Source organism: Corvus kubaryi, unplaced genomic scaffold, assembly GCF_017639235.1.
Source record: "Corvus kubaryi isolate FWS band 111438036 unplaced genomic scaffold, C.kubaryi_AGA036_p1.0 37262, whole genome shotgun sequence".
NCBI classification, from domain to species: domain Eukaryota; kingdom Metazoa; phylum Chordata; class Aves; order Passeriformes; family Corvidae; genus Corvus; species Corvus kubaryi.
The window spans coordinates 172286-189312 of NW_024581078.1; the positions used below are offsets into that span (position 1 = coordinate 172286).

The following is a 17027-nucleotide window of genomic DNA, read 5'->3' on the forward strand; positions in this document are numbered from 1 at the left end:
ATACTGCAGTCATAAGGTGAGTAAACAGAAACACGAAGGCATGACATGACTCATCTCAACTCAGTGGCAGAGCAAGGACCTAAGAATCCCAGACCCCACCAAAACAATCATACCCAAGCTGAAAAGAAAATGTTACAAGTGGAAGCCTCGGTTCTTCTCAATTGCACAGGGAAATCTCCACTGCCTGTGGTGTAACTGCAGATGTTTGCTGCTGTTCTTGGCAGAGACATAATGTGCTGGGGAGGGAAAAGGGAGGTGTGGAAGAAAGGTGGAAACCTCCTTGTTCCCCATGGGAGAGTGGACACTTCTCTTATTCTCAATGGGAGCCGACTGCTGCCATATCTGAAAAACAGACTGTTTTGTTATCTTCTAGGCAAGAGCAGCTCCTTTTCAGTGAAGAGCAGACCCTGAACTCAACTGTCTTGCAGTACTTTGGTCTGAAAATACTGGTCTATGTTGAGAAGAATGGACGAGGGAATTAATGCCTGTAATATGGGCTGCAGAGAAGTTACCTATAAGGTAAGAGGGTGACTTGATCTCTTTGAGAAAAAGAGAAAAAAAGGCTTCCTTATCTTCATGGTGTTTGCTCTGAAGTATCATCTTGTGACTGCCAGTCTGCCTTGCAGGATTGGTCAGTTCCAGCCTGTGGCTGGTATCAGTTCCTTCCTTTCAGAGGTGGCATTGTATTTCCCAGAGTATGGCTGGTTCCTCTTGGCACTTCGAGGCCTCTGTGCCGCCTCTTTGCCTGCTGTGCCTGCAGCCCCGTGGTGCTGATCCCACTCACGTGTTGAGCAGGATACGATCGGCCCTGCAATTAGACAGCAATCTGAAAGGAAGAGGAAATCAAGACGATGCACCAGCGAGGAGCACGTGTGAGTCAATATCAGGTATCTGAGGGTATGATGAGGAGTGAGTGAGTCCTACCCCTTCTAGAGGGTCCCACATCGTTTGTGAACAGTAACTGTGCAGATCTCCTGGGGGAATCTGCATTGCAATGATGAGGGGTGTTCACACAGCCAGGCTCTATCTCTTCAGGGTGCTCTGGCTCTGCTCTGTGAGGAATTTGTCACTATGCAGCTGTACTTTTCTTCATTAAAGTAGCCATGTTAAGTAGCTGTGAGGTTGCTAAATGTCTACTTTGCTAACTGATCTTCTCCCCAGCTGGCAGCTTTTTAGAGCAGGAGACATGAGGTTGCTAAACCCATTCATTTCTCACATGCACTCATGTTTCTAATGTCTGTGGAGATCCGGCTTTAAAAGTCCTCTGCGAGCTATTGGAATGAAGAGCACTTCATGAAGACATTGTAATTATTATGGGATTCAGGGGTGTGTGGAAATGATTCATGGAGATGTTTCCCAGCCAGCAGGCTCATGGAGCCAGGTGAGCTCTTCCCTGGAATGTGAAGCATGCAGCGTGGCAACTGGGAGAAACAGGTTTGGCCGGACATTTTAAGTTGTTCGCAGCAGACAGCCTCTTCAGAGCCACATCCCTGCTTTGCTGATCTCCCAGCTGGATGCTCCGCTCTGCCACACTGGCCCTGCTGAGCTGGAGAGGATGGACACGCTGCGCAGGAGCCTTTCTCGATGGAAGAGGTACCACATTAAGGTGCACCTGGCTGACGAGGACCTGATGATGCCCCTGACGGTCAGGCCCAGGGACACAGTGATGGACCTACGGGCTCTCTTGGTACGGGAGGGCATCACTTCCTGGAAGAAGACATTTTATTACAACTCCAGGCAGCTCGAGGAGCACGAGACTCTCAAAGAAGCCAATATCCAGAACGGTTCTGTCCTCCTTCTTGTCAGCAATAAAAGGTAGGCAAGGAGCTCATCTGCCATGGAGGCAGTGCAAAGGAAGGGGAGCGCTCTGTGTGTCTCAGCCCCTTGGGACACTTTCTTGTTGGGGTTTGAAGAATGCAGACCAGGAACTCAAATCCTGCCATTTCCAGCAGGATTGAGATTCCAGGCTCTTCATATCCAGACATGCTGTGCTGTGAAATAAGCAGGTCAGAGGAGGAAATCTGGCTGCTGCTGCCTGTCCTGTCTCTGGTCAGGTCTCGTTTTCCTGGATATGTGGCCACACACAGAGGGAGGACATGACAAGAAAAAGGGCAGGGAAGATTGTGCGACATAGGAGAGTGTTCTGGGAACCTCTCACTTGTCCTATTCTGTCATGCCTGTGTCTCCCCACTCCTTTGTAGGAAATACTTCCTGCAGGTTTTTGGGGGTGGCACAGTCTTACTGTGACAAAGAAGAGCTGTGAGCCGCCAGCTTACTGCAAAGCACGAGGAGAGCTGGACAGGGATGGCAAGAGGTTGCAGCTGCCCAAAATGTGTCTGAATCACAGCAGAAAGTGCAGTGAGACTAGAGACTCCCGGGACAGCCAGTGCATGGGAGATCAATCACGGCAAGCACTATGTTCCAGTGGGGATGAAAACTGAGATAATGGACCTGGGACTCACTGGCCCACAGAACAGTTTCGATTCAGTGTGGTGAATTTATGCCCACCTGCACTGTCTTTCCTAATGCCTGGTTGTTACTGCCAGCATGATTCATTCTGTGAAGCATTTTGGGGATACTGGGTAGAGGAGGTATGTCGCGGGTACGTTGTGTCTAATTCATCTTCCTAAATCCTGAGCCCTCTGAGTTTGTGTCTATGCTGATCAGCGTTTCCTCTGCAGAAAAACCTGCACTAAAGACTTCAGTTCCTGATTATATCCCACATACTGGAATGGTCCTATTTTCCAGTCCAGAGGCAGCTTGAAATCTCACACAAAGAAGATTTAATAAAGCATTTCCTTTCAGAGCTCAGCCAGACACAAGAGATTTCACATCACTCAACTAACTGCAAACCCCAAGTCACCCACGTCCCCTTTCTCCAACATCTCATTTCAGTTCTCTGATTAACTTGGCTCAGCTCCTCCTTTTCACCTTGTTTTTAATGGCAGAAGCACTTCTATTTGTTGTTGTTTCCAGTGTTTATTTTCCTAATTTTTACAGTCTGAGTTTTTGAGAGTAAAAAAGGATTTGGAGGGTCTGAGTTGATGGAGTGCACATACTGATGCTTGTTTGGTAGATGCCTGGTTTCCATAGTGTGCTGTGCACCTTCCCACATGCTGCAAAAGCAAGGTGTAACTGCAGCAATGCAAAACTCACCAGGAGATCCTGCCCTGGTGGGCGGGTGAGTTCAGAGGGCCCAGCTGAACTCACTGGCCATTTTTGAAAATCTAGAGCCTCTTGCTCAAAGTCACAGTTCAATTTTTGTGAGTACATCCAAAAGGGAATGGGATTTCTAATACATTTTTCCTTGGATTTCCTGGAAACCTTTCTGGTTCCTAAACAAGCACCTTTGGCCAATCTCCTATTGCTTTTGCCAGGGCTGGGTGCAGTGTGGGGAGTGTCCTGTCTCTACCTGAAGTCACATCTCCTTGATTTTTTTGACAGAAAGGATTATTGTGCCAACCTCAGCCACTCCCAGAGGGTTTTCTGTGGCATGTAAATGCCCAGATATTGGCAACACATTTCTCTAACGGCTCATGGAGTGACTGAGCTATGGTAGGAGAGTTCCCTTAGATATTTCTGAGATGTGCTCGTGTGTGGCTAGGCAGTCACCGCCCTGCGTGGGACAGTCCTGGGCTGAGGGCAGGTTGTGACTCAGCACCTTGCCTGGTCTTCAGCACAGAGAGGTTTTAGAGGATTTTAGATGCCTGTCTCTCACTGCCACTGGGACTTGGGAAATACAGAGTGGGAGAAGGCTGTATTGTAACTGAGATTACAGTACCAATTTGAGTATTGAGATTACTCAAGTAGATCTTTAGGTATTACAAATCCATATTGCACCAACAGTGTCTTTGGAAATACACTGGTTTGTATCAGCTGGGCAACAGTGAATAACCACGGGGACTATAACAATAGCAGCCCATGCAGTGTTGGGACTGTCTAGGGGCCACAGGAGCAGAGGGGGTAGAGAAAACAGTGCTGCATTTGGACAGCAGTCCTGAGGATTTAAGAGTTGGTTTTAATGTTTCACCAACTCAGTGAAGTATGGACCCTCCCGATCAAAGGCAAGCATCTACTTCTTCAGTTCTCCCTGAAAATCTTGGTGTCTCCTACTTACTCTTTTGTACTGAGGTACCAGCCAAAGAGAGCAATATTAGCTCCAGAAGTGGAGTTGCTGTGATTGCCAAGGTCTGCAGCTCCGTGTTGTGCCTATAAATATTAATGGTTACTCTGCATGCTGTGTGTTCCTACAATGGGCTCACGGTACAGTTTGCTTTGAACCAGAGAAAACATGAAAATGACCCTATTTTTCATCCTCCCCTCCCCGCTTAATGCCTTTGTAGATAATTGGCATTTAGCAAAGGCCAAGTCAGCATTTCCACTTCTTGCTGGTATTTTCTGGGGTTTGTAACTTAGTCATAAAAATTCACTTAAGGCGGCAGCTTGGCAGGAAAGGGATCAGCATACCAGCTAATGCTGAAAATTTATTTAGATGTTAATGTTTAAAAGTTCGAGCAAGCCATTTTGGAAATCAGTCAACATGACCTCTCTCCCTGGGAAAGCACATGGGCTGGCCAGAACTGTGAATATCACACCCACCTAGGATGCAATTCCCCTTTGTGCAGAGCCTGTTAATCACATTAGTGCTGTGCTGACTGAAATTGCAATCCTGTTGCAGTAGAGGCTGAGCAAAGAACTCGCTGAAAAACAGTTTCTGCCCTAGAGAGTGACATATTACAATAACATTGTTTACCAGTGGGTAAAACAAGCAAAGCAAGAGTTGAAATGGAAATGAAACAGAGAAATGCCCCAGCTCAGTGGCCGTGGGCCAGCATGTGGTGTTCAGGCCACTACTGCCCAGCAGGAGACCACCCACCAGTGGGTCTTGGCATGAGCAGAACAGCCACCCAGCACAGATGCAAAAGCATCCACGGGCATGCAATAGGCTGTCCCAAACGCCCAAGGCATGATCAGTCCTGGCACTGTGGGCCACGCCACGGCAGAACCCGTTTGGCTCGCTCTGGAGGCGGCGCAGGGCCCCAGAGCCAGGGAGCTGCTCAGCTGGTCTGGCGGTGATGTGGGAGTTCCTGAAACTGGCACCACTCTTGCCGTATTTTGACTGCCACAGCGAGCTGCCCGGAAGCTCTTTGCTGGCTGCGTGCTGTGGAGCACTGATCAACAAGGCCACCCGTGGGGCAGTGAGCAGCAGTGCTGGATCGTGGGCATATGGAGTTAGCTGCTCCTCGCTGACGTTTCTTGGCCGCGTTTTGATGTTCAGTGGGAGATAGAGGAATATTGCCTTGAACTGGTGAATCCACTACTTAACCCATGGGCTGTTTCAAACAGAGGATGTCACTGGGTGATCCAGAGCGATACCCAGACATGCCCAGTTTGCCTGTCACTGCCCGTTCCTAGGGATGTGCAGTTCCAGCTGGATCTGTGTGTGGTATAAGTACAAGCACATTGACAGAGCCTTTGCTCTTGGTTCCTCTCCTGCACAGTCTCCTCCAGCAGTCACCCAGGCAAGGTCTGTGCTAATAAATCAAGCAGTGCCTGGACTTCTCTGTGTTACAGTGCTGGAGTATTGCCCTGTAATTTTTGTCTCAGTCCAGGCACATTTCAGGAGCCAGCATGGGCCAGGGACTGCTCCTTATGGGATGCCTGGATGTGCCCACACAGGTTTGGAGAGTAAGGATTTAATAGGAAAACGTTGGCCATTCTGTGCCACCTGTCCTCTCCATGTAGGCGAAAGTCCCAGGCACATTTGATTTACTGGCACAGACTTGGCCACAGGGCATGGGTCCCCTCAGCCTTTTGGAAGCTGAGGTTCATTGAGGCCAGGCAGCTTTTGTCATCATATATGCCTTGCCTGGAGAATGGAGTTCAGGAAGTCATTGGTGAATAGGTTAAATAAAGTAGATGCCAGCACTGAGTTCAGCAGAAGTCTATTATCTGGAATCTATCGGTGTTGATTTTCTGGCCTGGAGCCACCCGAAAGCATCTATCTCAGGACATTAGCTCAGTTACCATAACAACTCATCTAGGAACAACTCCAGGAGCAGACCAAGGTCCCATGTGGTATCGTAGCCACTCTTAGGTCAAAATAAGCATGTCCAGGTTTCTCCCTCTCCTGCAATGCAGCCTCAATGTCCCTTGTGAGTGCCAGTCCTTATAGAAGCTTTGACTTTCTTGGGAACCTGTTTTATTCTTCAGAGGCTGTTCAGTGTAGTTTTCCAAAGGTCCATCCACTCAAGAATGGTTATTTTACCTCCTGCCATAATAACAAACCCATCCATCCTCAGGGAGCCTGTTGCATTCCCTTACTGATATTCAGTTTACAGTCTGATTTTTTGGAATCGTAAACGAAAACTATGACTGAGCCACTTGCACAAGGTCCAGTTTAGCTGATGCTAAACTCCTGCCTACGTTTGACTCCATGATGGCATAAGGAGCAATGACAGACACTCAGCAGTGGCTCTCTCTACACTTACATCACTATTCTATCACCCCTGCTCACTGTCCCCAGAGCTGCCTGGGAAGCACAGAAGGTGATGTTGGACCTCTAGAAACCAGAAAAAAGTAATGGGATCTACACATTTTGACCCTGAAAGCTCAGACCTGAAATAAGTTCTTTACTCTGAGTTTCAGTGTGGTTTTGTGAGGCCTGCTCTTTGCACTGACCCTCCCGCTCCTGGGGTTGCTCAGCAATTACTCCTCAGCATGGAGGGGAGACTTTTCACCCCCATCCAATTTCTACAGCCTTGCCCTGTTAAGCTGAGGCCTAGCAGCAGGCTCCAAGGCATCTCGCAGTAGAATAACGATCCTTTAAATAGCACTGGGAGTCTCTCTTCTCAGGGAGAACTAATTAAGTTCTTCAGTACATGCTTAGACATATGCTGACCTGGTATGGCCTTAACAGGCCCGCTTCCACCTACCGGATAAATAATACTGGCTTAAAAATATCCTCCTAGAGATGTGTTACTGAGGCAACAGCCAGGTGGGGGGCTGACTACATCTCAGTGGCTGAAGGTAGTATTTATGTGTATTACTCATGGGCCAAGCTCTCTGCTGGTGTACTCAGTTAAGTGATTTTTAAGTTCCGAAAGCACTGGTGCAGTTACCTCTGCTGACACCTCACAGTGTACAGGCCAAACAGTGACACCTGTATTTAGCTCATTTACTTACTGCTCAGCCCAAGAAGCTCATTTAACAAAAACACAGGGTTGCATCAATAGAGAACGTGGTCCATATGATCTGAATTCCTCCCTGTGCAGTTGCATGGGATTGCAGTAGATGAAATGGAGCTAATATGTCTCCCGGGGGTCTGTCTTGGCTCTAGGCAAGAATTAATGAATGGGAAGTACATCCTAAACTAGGTTTCTTTCTGGTGTGATATGGCCCAGCTTCTTGGACTTCTCTGTAGTTGTGCTGATTTATATCAGGTGAAGATTTTGCCCAGTTATCCCAGAGAGGGATAAATCCCCTCTCCTGTGTCATGGTGTTTTGTGGGACAGATGTGCTGCAGGGGGGGCTCACAGCAAACCCTTGGCTATCAAAGTCCACTGAAATTTCAAGTGAAGACGGAAGTGCTGAAATATGAATCCTGTCCTGGGTTTTACAGAAAACCCAATCCGTGACTGATATCAGCCTCACTAGACTGATCCTTTCGTAGAACACAACAAAACCTCCCACCCCACAGACTTTGAAATTCTCTAAGACCTGGTGAAATATTTGCAGCACAGGCTCAGTTTCTTGTCATAAATTGCAAACATAATTGCAAACAGCAATTCACAGGACTCAAAAGACTCAGCCCTGCTCTTACTGACTCACCTGGATAGGGTGGCTGCCTGGTAGAGCTGCTGTGGGCCATGAGAACCTTAGTTGCAGTCCAAGGTGGGATGATGAGCTCTCCAAGCAAATTCCAGCCCTGAAGAGGTACCCCTACAAACTTGGCAGAGCTTTAGGCACTGTTCTGGAGACCCCAGGGGGTAGCCCTGGGTGATTCCTAAGGGTTTTCAGAAGAGTAACTTAGAAAATAATTCTACTTTTGCTAAGTTTAGGCCTTCTATGGAGGGTCTGTACCCCTGTCAGAAAATGTTGATGGACCCACAACCCCAGAAAGCCACCATGTAGTGCTGATGCCTGTGGGTGAATGTGTTGAGAGCAATTCAAGCTCTCTCTTACTGCAAACAGTCTCAAAGTGCTCCTAAAGCTACAGGCTGTCCTTGTTCTAAGATGAAAAATGGATTTCCAGGAGCAGGCACTAAAGAGGAAGAGCCTTGCTTATGAGAAAAAGGCTTCCAGACAGTTGTGGATTATCTGAAGGAGGATGAAGGCATCTTCTGTGGAAGGATAAACAGGTTTGAAACCCTGCAAGTGCCTTATCCTGAGTTGTACAGTGTGACCAAAGAACAAAACCAGTCAGAGGATGAGGTTTGCATTCTCCACATGTCAGGGTCAGTGCCTGCTTGGTCAAATGCCATTTTTGATTGCATCTCTATAGTGCTCCAAGTATTTGCCTCTTTCTTATTCAGATAATGTCAAAGAGCACAGCCAAAGCCATGAGAGATGCGGAGTGTGACAAGGGCTGAAGGGAAGCAGATGGAAGAGAGCTTGCCCATGGAAAGGCAGCCTGGCCACCGGTGTTGGTAAGTCCCTCCCTGCACGCCAGCTCAAGGACTGTTCAGAAAGCAACTCCAAGTGTTTTCAGCATGGTGCCCATGAATAATTAAGCCAAACAAAACAACGAATAGTGTTTCCTCTTCAGCATGCCATGTGGTCCCAGCTGCCAATGGAGGAGCGTGGTAAGACTGACTCAGCTCCTGGGAGTAATGAACCAGTGAAACACCAGGACAGGGGATTTCTGCCTGGGCGATGGAGCGATGGAGCGAGAAGGAGCTGAGGTGGACTTTGCTTAGGGCCCTAGATGGGGACATGGGACATCTGAGCCTCCTTCTGACTCGTTTTCAGGATTCTGCAGTATGTTGCTGGTCTTGGCTTTTGTTTTCCTACACATAAGTGCAAGACAGTTATTTTTCCCTTTCACCCTGTCCATCCAGCTGTAAATGACTCAGGTTAGGGACTGTCTGGGCTCCAGAACACTTTCTATACAGTGGAGCCCCATTTCCAGGTTACAGGCTCTGTACAGCAAATTAAGTGATAAGTGCACTAGAGACAGTCCTGGAGCTTGGCAGCTTCTGTATATCCGAAAGACAGGGACTGGTTGGTCTCTGTGACAGCAACCACCTCACCTGATCTCAGGGACCCATAGTTACACCAAAACTGCCTCATTTTTGAGCCAGGGTTTATAAGGCAATGAGCCTCCTTGTGTTCTTCTTCCATCTGGGCTGGTCCCCCACTTTGCCCTGCTCCAATAACTTCTGAACCAGCTGACCTGATTCAACCCAATTTGATGGAAAGAGAGAGGTGTCACAGACCCAATATCCCTGCAAGTTTCATGAACAAACAGCAGCTCGATAGAAGAGAGACGTTTAAGTTAATATCCTACTGAAGGAAAGGTAATTACACCTCTTTGTCCCTGTCTCTTTTGGAATGCAGCAGCCAGGTGACCAGCTGGCATTTAGATATGACTGGTCAATCAGTTCCTGCCCAGCTTCAAGCCAGGCCCTGCACTTGCTACCCCTTCCCTGTGACGCAAGAAGCTGCTGTAACAGCCAAGGATTTTGCTGGGAAGGTCTGGAGGGCATCAGGTGCCCTGAGGATAATGCAGTAAGCTGGGAGCACCAAGAAAGGAAGAAATAAAAAGCAGTTGTAATACACAAATCAGAGAAGGAACGGGTTTCACCAGTTCCTTACTCACAGAACAACTTGATTTTTAGGTTCAAACTTCTTTTCAAGAGAAAAAATGGATGTTTCACTAATCTCTACGGTACTTTCCCCAGAAAATTCCAATGACTGGCAACTGTCTTACCAAACACCCCAAGTCTGCATTTTCTGGTTTTTTGGCCATGAGAAAACAGTTGATTCTTTTTTTCCAACACAAGCATTTGACAAAATGTCATGGAAAATAGAATTTTTCGTTTTCTTTTTCCCAAAGAACAAAAATATTCCCCCAACTACATACTTGGACTTTGCACAGAAAGAGATTCCAAGATAAAAATGTGAACATAGTCACAGCTGAACATCTTTCAGTCCAAGCAACTGGGATGGACAAAGAGTGGGATGGGACTAAGTGTGGGAAGAAGGAATGTGACTTTTCCAAGGTCAACCAACAAGGCAGGTGCTTGTGGAGAGCTGGTGCTGTTGGGTCAGCAGTTCTGCCACTTGACCGTGCGGCGCCTCTGCGTGTCTGTCTATCCTGAAATAATGAATTTCTTGGACCAGAGCCAGTACTTTCCTGAGTGCTTGGAAAGTGCCTCACACAGCCTTGGGTGTAGTCATAAATAATAATTAAAATGATAATAATAATATTAAAGTGGATGTGTGCCACTGGAGATGGGACACACTGAGCAACAGAGTCCTAAATCTATGGCCCTTGTCTAGTAAAAGGTACGGTTTGCTTCACAGAGCCTGGGAGACAGGATTTGCTTCCCTGGACTTGATAATCACAGTCTTTTGCTCTGCAAAAGGCAAACTGACCTGAGCTGAATTAGGTCCAGTATCTACTCTAACACCTCCTGCCTGTAGCTTGGAGCTCTGGTCAACTCTGGAAGGCTTTTTGTGGCTCAGGGGGATATCTGGAAAGACTAAATTAACCATGATGGTGCGGGGAGCTGCCTGGACTAATGTTTTTTTCAGAGATAGGCTTTGATTGACATGTCAAATCTGGCTGACAATCTTTTATTCTAAGCGCAGTTGCTGCCTCTCTTCAGAGCAGGAAGAGCTGGTTTGGTTGCTGTCCTTCAAATGATGCATCTTATCACATGGGAAAAAGTAGGATAAAACCCACAAACCACCTAGAAAGAGCCACAGGACCAGCATTAAAGAGGTAAAACTAACTGGATCTATTTGAGATATTTCTGCTTTTTTCCTCTATGCCACAATCCAATGCAAGACACTTGAGAACAGGGGCTGTGCTCTGAGGAACAAGAGCTGTCTGGTTTTTTTCTTTGTTTGCTTGTTTATTATATTGTTGTTTCCTGCAAGAGATTTGTTTAATGCTTTGCTAATAGAACTGTGCAACTCTCTAGTGATGAGAGAATCATGGAATACCCTGAGTTGGAAGGGACTCCTTCAGTTCAGCTCCTGGCCCTGCACAGACACCCCAACAATCCCAGCCTGTGCATCCCTGAGAGCATTGTCCAAATGCTCCCGGATCTCTGGCAGCCTTGGGGCCATGACCATTCCCTGGAGAGCCTGTTCAGTGCCCCGCCATCCTCTGGGGGAAGAACCTTTCCCCAACATCCAATCTAAACCCCCCTGACACAGCTCCAGCTGTTCCCTACCATTTCCAGTCCAGTACTGGGAAGACAGAGGGATAACCTCTTTTACTCACTTGTTTTACACTGCCTCTTCTACTCGTCCTCCCCGCACTGCCTATTGCTCCTAGTTAAGGTATCCTTAGTGCTTGCTAAATGGTGGGATCACACCACTCAGCTGCTCTCAGAACAGGTGGAAGCCACTTTTTATAGTGTAATTTAGACATTTGGGGTTTACCTGAGTCTGGCCAAGAAGGTCAGATCACCAAATGGGCAGAGGGATGCTCCGAATCCCCTTCTGGACATGCCTTGGTGGAAAAATAAGTCTTTTATTTGAGATGTCCTGTCTCTCCTTGCTTTTCTAGGTCCTTCAAAACCATCCAGGCTCTTCAGGGTTTTGCCTTTCTGCAAAAGGCAAACTGACCTGAGCTGGATTAGGTCCAGTATCTACTCTAAAACCTCCTGCCTGTAGCTGGCAGCTCTGGTCAGCTCTGGCAGGCTTTTTGTGGCCCAGGGGGATATCTGGAAAGACTAAATTAACTATGGTGGTGTGGGGAGTTGCCTGGATGCCAGAAAAGATGCTGACAGTAAGAACTACTGTGAAATGGATGTTTCCCTTGTTCTCTGTAAACACAGGTGTGGACAAGAGCAAGGACCAGCATTGGAAGGTGTATTAGGTCCTGAGTGTATTGCAAGATGGAGAAGTTTGCAACTCCACAATGCTGCTCTGTGGATGGGGCTGCTTCTTGTTGGGACTGTTACCTTTGGGATCCTGCTATTGACGGAGCATCGCAGACGGGATTATCCAAAGCACTGCTGTTTACCTCCACCTTGGAGCTGCAGCCAGGCCTTTCCAGTAGCTCCTTCTCTTGAGTTTCACGAGCAGAAGACAAGCCTGGGCAGGTCATCTCCACCAGCTGCTGTGTTCTAGTCAGGCAGCTCAGGCTGGGGTACATTCCAGTGGCTCTTCTGTGCTTCTCCTGTACCTGAGACACGCATGCATCAAATGTTTCAGTTTACAGGGTCATCAGCCTGGCAGCTTTCCTCAGCACTAAATTTACTTTTTAAAGTTACACCAGTGTTGTATCCAGAGGGAATGGAGGAACAGATGCAGCTTGTGAAGTCTGGCTTTAATTCACCTGCCTCGTTTAATTTCCTGCCCTGCCTACTAATCAATGAGTCTGCACTAGCAGCTCTGGGAATACCAAGGTTTTTCCATATCCGGGAGAATTCAACACAGTGGCTGAGCTCCTGAGGTCTCAAGCAGGCCATGTCACATCTCCTTTGAGGCTGTTTCATTATGGATTTCCCTCCTCCAGAAGCACTTGCAAACACTCTCCAGCCCATGGCAGCTGCACCTCATTTCCTTGCAGGGCCCGCTGGCACAGGGCAGCTGTGTCACATTATCCCCTCTTAGCCTATGTGGCATTTCCTCCTGGAAGTGCTCTCCTTGAAGATTTTCAGCTCCAGGCCTTGCTTTTCAGGGCCACACGCTTCTTTCTGGGGCTCTGTGCCCATCTGCCATGCTATGTCAGACACGCTGCTGGGGCCATTTGGGTCTTGTCACCTCCCAGGGCTTCCAGTGGGACCAGCAGAGCCTGGCAGGGGCTCCTTTCTCCCTCACAGGGCCCTGAGTGTGTCACTTCCAAGTGTCCCTTCTTCAAGGACAGTAGCACCATCTCAGCTCAATGGTGCTGTCAGGCACTGCCTCAGACATTCAGGGCTGTCAGGAAGCACCAGTGAAAGGGTTTCTGGCACTTTTGCTTTGTTTAAGCAGAATTCCACTGTCCTGGGTTTTTTGGACTCCTGTTAATTCCAGGCAGTGCTGCTCTGTTGCTTAATCAGCCGGTGTCAAAGCCCTGGGAGACAGGAAGGCTGCCTTTGCCTGGTAGTACCTATTTTGTGACACTGCTGCTTTACCTCACTTATTATGATCTGTACCAGATTGCTCTTTGCCTGCTAAAATGGACAATTAGGATCCAGTTGTAATGCAAATCACACGGTGGAATAAAAACAGTGGGGAACAAAATCCCAAATAAGTAGTCATGTCAGCCTTTGTTATGGCATGATAGCTTCAACTCTGCTCCCTGCTCTGTGAAGGATCAGGAGGAGAGAGCCTGTTGTGCCTTTGTGTTTTATAGGCACAAGCTCGATGTAAGGCTGCCTTTAGGCACTGGCGGCCCTGATAATGTGTGTGTGCAAACCTAACAGACAGATTCCGCCTACGCTGGAAATTTGATGATTGTCTTGTTTTTTCAAGGCTCTGTTTTATATACCACAGGCCAAACCCATGGGGTAATTGCCGTCTCTGCGCAGGGCTGAGATCACGTGATGAGAGAGAAGCATAGAGATGCTGAAATTTCAATCTACCACATAATGTGCCCCTAATCCTGATGGCCTCGTAATTGTGATGCTGTCACTGGTGTCATTGCGGTTGTTCTTGTCACTGTTTTCCCATGTTTAGTGCTAAATGTTGTAAATGAAGATAAATATTTAAATTTGTAAAGGAATCTAAATTTACTGTGGAATTAAACACACAGGAGCCTGAAAAGTCAAATGGAAGAGGTATGTCTTCATTTCAAATGGCAAGTCATAGTGATGTAAAGCGATATTTTGTTGATACAGCTGCTTTTACTGCAGATCTGCTTTGCATTTCCCCAGGCCATGGGTAACAAAGAATGAGACTGAATGTCTTCTCATCTTTGAGGACTGAGTGTTAGGAATATCCGTGTTCATAAAGTGTTAGAGCTGGCAATCAGGAGGTCAGTGTTGTAAGGGATACCTGAACTTGTGTACTACTTGTGAGATCCAGAGTGAGAACAATGCCTATCCATATCTCATGGAAATCGTGGCTTCCAGAGGACAGCAAGGAACAAGTGTGAGAGGTGGTGAAGCCAGATGGATGAGCTCAGTTCAAAGTCCTCCTAGAAGCTATGGCAACATAACTTGTATATCTACTCAGAAAAGCCTTTGCAACTACCATAAATGACTTTAAATGGCCTTATTTTCCTGCTAGCAGTGAAATAAGCAGCTTCAATGGGGAGGAGTAAATCCACTTGATTACACATGTTGCTGGGAATAACACTCTTATTGGTTATTACTAATAACCCAATTTATTACTGGTAGCGCGGCTGCTGAAACAGGCAGCCTTATCTGCCAGGGGATAACTGTACTGCTCCTAAATTTCCAATTACAATGGAACAAGGGGAGTCAGAAGGGCCTCAAGGAAGGAAACTCAGTAGGAAGCAAAGTCAACATGGAGCACTTTGGTTATAAACAATGTGTGATAAATGAAATGTATCGGGGACAATCTATCTTTGGAGGAGGATTTCTGCCAGGCAAGGCTGAGCTCTTTCCATCCTGATGCTTTCCTAAGGCCAGCCATGGTGTTTGTGTGTCAGGTCATGGAGGTGTTGGCTTGCTGGCTAATCTTCTGGAGGAAAGAGGGGCTTCTAGACCTTCGATGTGCAACGTGGCTCAAGCTCAGGGCTTCAGTCCAGGATTTGGATGAAATTTCTCCATTGAAACCAATGGCAAAGTACCTGATCACCACAGCAGGAGTGTTCTCACACAGCAATGCCCTGGGAAATTCTCTCTTGGAATAGATCAGATTCTCCTCTTATTTATGCAATTATAAATTCAGTGTAGCTTCATTTGAAACAACTGTTTTCATCCAATGCAAATAAGATCAAGATCTGGCCCAGGCTGCTTTTGTACACAACGGGAACTGACTGAATTACGGAAAACAGGAAACAAATCTAATGTAAATCTGAATGGAAATATCATGCTCTCTGTTACATCAGAATAAATTGGAAGGAAGTCTGTTGATGCTAGTGGAATTCATCTGGATTTACACCAGACTGTGGCTCAGCATTTGTCAGTTGGCTGCACACCGACATCAAAACTCAAACCATGCCACCTCATCTGAATAGCTTTGAACATTTCTCCCTTTTCCTTTATATTTAAGCAGTTGCCTCTGCATTCCGATGGCTGATTAGCCTTTTCAAACAAATAAACCCCTACAAACAGGCATCAACAAATAAGCCTTGCTCTCACTACCATTTGCAGAATCTTGATGATGAATATGAAGCACTGAGCTTGGGTTTAGAGTCACTTAAACTTGCCCCTGCTCTTCTGTGTTCCCACTTTAGAACAGCAGGATTGAGCTCACGAGGGGACAGATCTTGACAAAATCACTCTGATTTCCCCAAAGGAGGGAAATCCCAAAGGCAAATTCATCGCCTGCCCACCAGCACTGGGAAGGGCCAGCAGTTTCCTAGGATGCACAGGATTTACCCTTCAGTATATCAGCAAAATACTGTCGTTCTTTCACTCTTGCTGTCTTCAGGCAGATGGTCAGAATGGAGCCCAAACCCTCCCTAATGGATCTAAATAGGGAATCTGATGCATTTAATAGGGAATCATGTCATGCTCTGTTTCCACAGGCAAGTTCCTGTGCAGGGGAGCATGGGAACCGGTAGGTGCTTTTCATGGGAAAGCAAGAGGGTTAATTAATGCCTGAGCAACAAATTTGACTCCCTGAGTGAAAGTCACTGGAAAAACACAATGTCTGAGCAGGAGCATAGCCACATCAGCCCTTCCCTTGAATCTTGTATACCCCAGCTTCTTACTTAATTCAGTTTTTAATCTGTGCTCATGTTTCTCTTCAGATAATTAGTAAAATGCATCTTAATTAAAACAAGAGGAGGAGAAGAAGACACATAAACAAATGAAAGCCCTAAGTCAATGGGATTCAGGGAGGGGCAAATCCAGTATTCAAATACAAATCTTGAGGCAAACATGATAGTAACAGTTATGGAGTTATCAAAGGTAAAGACTTTTCTGAAAGTTGGATAACTGTTTGCCGGTACACCCTTCGGAAAAAAAGGGACTGGCTAGAGCCTGATGTCTGAGTACCACAGAGCCTGACCTGAAATCAGTCTCCTGGGGAAAAGAGCTGGGGGAGCAGTGTGGTCAGCAGTCTTTGTTTTTCTATTTCTCTGTCACTGATTTTCCATGTGATCCTCACAAAATTAACTGGGCAAGATTTTCACAAGTGGCCCCTGTCTGTGGTTGCTATAATGTGTAGATGTTCAACCTGAGATGTACCTGATCACCCTTTGCTGCACCATTAGCAACAGAGCACATGTGGATCTCAGCCACAGGATCTGAATGTGCCAGGCACTACCTCTCAGAGTCCTTATGTTCCCATCTGTAAATTGATATAATAAATACTTTCCTGATTTTATAAAGCTATTAAAGCTATTAAATGAAACAGAGGCTTTGAAAGACCTGTGATTACTATGGCTTACTTTTGCTTGGGCTTATTTCTAAGCCTGTGCTCAAGGCCAGGTTGGATGGGGCCCTGAGCAGCCTGGTCTAGTGAGTGACATTCCTGCCCATGGCAGGTGGTTGGAACTGAATGATCTTTAACGTCTCTTCAAACCCAAACCATTCAGTGATTCTATGATTCCTGCAGGTGAGCTCTGCCTAATTTGTGAGAGCTTTCTCACTACTGCAGACCCTGTGTTGAATGCAATGTTTTTGCTATCTTGTTTCTGTCCTTCACAGTATCACCTGAAATAAATGCCCACAGCTAGGATGCACCTGACTGTGGTGTTGTTGATACACAAACAGAAGCTCCAGCTT

The 17027-nt window shown here is 46.8% G+C and overlaps 1 long non-coding RNA gene across 3 annotated transcripts; it reads left to right on the plus strand.

The window, feature by feature from the left end:
- The first annotated feature begins 1829 nt into the window (after window positions 1-1829).
- Window positions 1830-16984, plus strand: LOC121662780. 3 transcript variants are annotated; one of them, XR_006015407.1, is made up of 4 exons: window positions 1831-2591; window positions 8535-8648; window positions 10811-10948; window positions 12015-16984. It is a non-coding gene; the product is annotated as an uncharacterized LOC121662780 (long non-coding RNA). The 3 variants fall into 3 exon arrangements; XR_006015408.1 differs by having other exon boundaries at window positions 10816-10948; XR_006015406.1 differs by having other exon boundaries at window positions 1830-2591; window positions 8535-10948.
- Window positions 16985-17027: the final 43 nt, after the last annotated feature.